Source organism: Alosa pseudoharengus, unplaced genomic scaffold, assembly GCF_046254945.1.
Source record: "Alosa pseudoharengus isolate Yale_2024_CS ecotype anadromous, Long Island Sound unplaced genomic scaffold, YU_APseudo_1.1 YU_APseudo_1.1_scf_9, whole genome shotgun sequence".
NCBI classification, from domain to species: domain Eukaryota; kingdom Metazoa; phylum Chordata; class Actinopteri; order Clupeiformes; family Clupeidae; genus Alosa; species Alosa pseudoharengus.
In genome coordinates this window covers 33,239,910-33,243,035 of record NW_027468881.1, presented here as the reverse complement: position 1 = coordinate 33,243,035, position 3,126 = coordinate 33,239,910, and the positions used below count along the sequence as shown (strand labels likewise).

General features: G+C 42.5%; 1 protein-coding gene across 2 annotated transcripts in view; it reads right to left on the bottom strand.

Moving 5' to 3' along the window:
* Positions 1–1,848: 1,848 nt before the first annotated feature.
* Positions 1,849–3,126, bottom strand: part of prkcz (protein kinase C, zeta) — a 167,867-nt gene continuing 166,589 nt past the window's right edge. For both annotated transcript variants that reach the window (XM_076276455.1, XM_076276456.1), the window contains one exon: positions 1,849–3,126. This exon is cut by the window's right edge and continues 1,101 nt beyond it. The gene's annotated coding sequence lies outside the window, so the exon portion shown is untranslated.

Here is a 3,126-nt window from a genome sequence, read left to right as displayed (position 1 = left end):
TGCAGACACACACACACCCATCACCCTATACATGTGTGCAGACACACACACACAGCCACACACACTGACCCCCATCACCCTATACACATGTGCAGACACACACACACCCATCACCCTATACACATGTGCAGACACACACACACCCATCACCCTATACACATGTGCAGACACACACACACCCATCACCCTATACACGTGTGCAGACACACACACACAGCCACACACACTGACCCCATCACCCTATACACACGTGCAGACACACACAAACAGCCACACTGACACCCATCATCCTATACGTCCTAAAAGTTAACGTTTTCTACCAAATGACTATCCGTCATGATTGTGTTTTCAAACTACACACACACACACATTGAAATGACAAGGCAGACCAACTCAACACACCTTCCCACACACACCATTTACAATGAACATGTTTACTGGTTTACCACTACTGTCCAAGACGTCAAAGAACACATGCTTAATGTCCAGACCATGTGGCATGACTCCTGCCTCCGGTCCAGTGCCCCAGCGTCCTCACCTCAGCTGCGACTTCTCATGATTACTCTTTAATTTAGAATAACTTATAAAACAAAAACACCTTAAAAAGAAAAAATGCTTATGACAGATCTGAACTTTGCTTTGGATTCAACAAAAAAAAAAATAGAAATAAGCAGGAAAAAATAGCTTTTTTTCATTTGGCAAGAATCAATAAAAGATTGTTTAATGTCCTCTTTTTTCCTTTTAAAATGATTATTCTTTAAGAAAACAAACAAACAACCAGTAACTACAGATCAGTGGAGTAGCGATGTTCAACTTATTGCGTGACAGACATGGAAGTGGCGAGACCGTGTCGAGACCATGGCGAGACCATGTGGCGAGATGACGACCTCTGGCTCAAACTTCATCACCATTATCATCGACAATAATAATAATAATAATAATAACAATAATAATTACATTTATTTACAGTGATGCATGTTTTAGCAGAAGAAATTTCTTTTTTCATATGCAGCAGTTCTCATAGTTCATTTCAAACACGAGCAAGGAACTGCTGTCTTTGACCCAGTGACCTCGTCCAGAAGCACCTGAGTCGGGCGGTTCCAGGCCAGAACCGGAACCGGCTATCCTGTGGTTCTGTTCGGTTCTGAAGGCCTTGGACTTAAGGACAGTACAGCAAACACCAGGAACAATCATTAGGTTTTTTTTTTTTTTTTCTTAAAAGACAGTCCATCAGTTGGTCCTGTAGTGAAACAATGGCATCGTCACATTTCATCGTGGATTGTTAGTCCTCGTTTGTATTTTTGTTTGTTGTTTTCTTCTGAAACAGTCAATCAGACCCAGTGTGCATGAGTGTGATGGCAAGCAGAAGTGGTGGCTGATGGGAGTGAGTAATGGTGGGGTTAAAAGGAAGGGGGGGGGGTGAGCTTTTTAAATGTATCTGAAGTTTTCCTTTCTTGGGAAAGTACATCCATCCATCCATCCATCCAATCCACGTATATATCTAGATATTTCCTCTTGGAGCAACTCTTTACTGTTCTACCCTTTCATCTATCTGCTCTCTGTGCTTTCTTTCTATTTCTCCCTCCCTCTCTATCGCTATCTGCTCCTGCTGGTCTTTGTAGTTCACCAATCGACTTGCCCCCGCCGGCTACAGCCCCTCTCTGTGACGCCGTGGCGCTAATTAATCCTATTACCCCCCCTTATCGCATACACACGGGTCAAATCTCATCTGCCAACCCACGCCCCACCAGGGGTATCACTCCAGAGGGGGGGTGCAAGAAGAAAGAATCCCATACCCCCCGAACACTCCACCCCCCCCCCCCCCCCCACCCCTCAATTTGGGTGCGTTTGGCTCTTAATGGGAAACTGATCTAATATTTGCGTTACGGGGCGCCATCTTATCGGGCCGATAATGAATAATTCATTCTGGGGCGGCCGGGGCAATCTGGCCTTGATTCATTTGGTTATTTGAAGTGAAATTTTCGAGAGTCGTGTTTTGATTTGGCGAGGAAAGACTTTTTTCCCCCTTGTGCACTCGAGAGAAGATGATGGTGCTTTTTCTTTTAAAAGAGAATTTAATCTTGTATTCCTGAGTTGTTATTTCAGGTGTATGTGCCTCTGTATTTGTGTGTGTGTGTGTGTGTGTGTGTGTGTGTGGATGTGTGTGTGTGTGCGTGTAATAGGACAGGGCTTTGCAACAGGGAGCTTATATATGTAGTGTAGTAATAGTACTAGTAGAAGTCCCAGTGGTAGGGAAGATTGTGTTTTTGTTTTCTCTTTTATTATTTGTTTTTGTCACTGTTTGTGTTTGTTTGTTTGTGTGTGTGTGTGTGTGTGTGTCTGTCTGTCTGTCTGTCTGTATTTAATACCTGAACTAGGCCCTGATACAAAAGGATGTTGTTTTTTATATTGTTTTTCATTTGTGTGTGTTTTTAGCTCTTCCTCATCTGGTGTGAGCTGCACAGGTTTGTTGGTAAACTTTGTGTGTGTGTGTCTTTGTGTGTGTGTGTGTGTGTGTGTGTGTGTGTGCTTCTTACTCATCTGGTGTGAGCTGCACAGGTTTGTTGGTAAACTGTGTGTGTGTGTGTGTGTTTATCACATCACTGTTACCAGAGCCCACAACAGGAAATGACACAGTATCCATTAATCATGTGTGGAGCTGCTCTCCCAAAGCCTCAGTGTCACTCAGAAAACAACATCATTAGACTCCAGTCCAGTCTGAAGCCAGGGGGGATATCAGAGCAAATGTTGAGGCACTTCTTAAAAGAAAAGAGAGACAAAATAAAACATCAGTATCGTTTCCTGTTTGCTCTTGGAAACCGATGGCCAGTGAAACGCGACTGTTGCAGGCAGAGTTAACGCTCATGGTCGAGAAATAAAACGTGCCACATTTGCATCGATAAAAGGCATCAATAAAATTTAGATCTGCTACCTACAATATAATACAAGATTTTTTTCTTATTTTTTTTATCATTTCTCCTTAAATATTTTACATTCTTGTTTTGATGGAGGCCTGAGCCTCTTACAAGATTTTTATAAAATAAAAATCATTGAACAAAAATAAACAACAAAAAAGTGCACGAATATTCAAGCTCTGGTGTCAGAACCGTCATATCAGACCAGGGA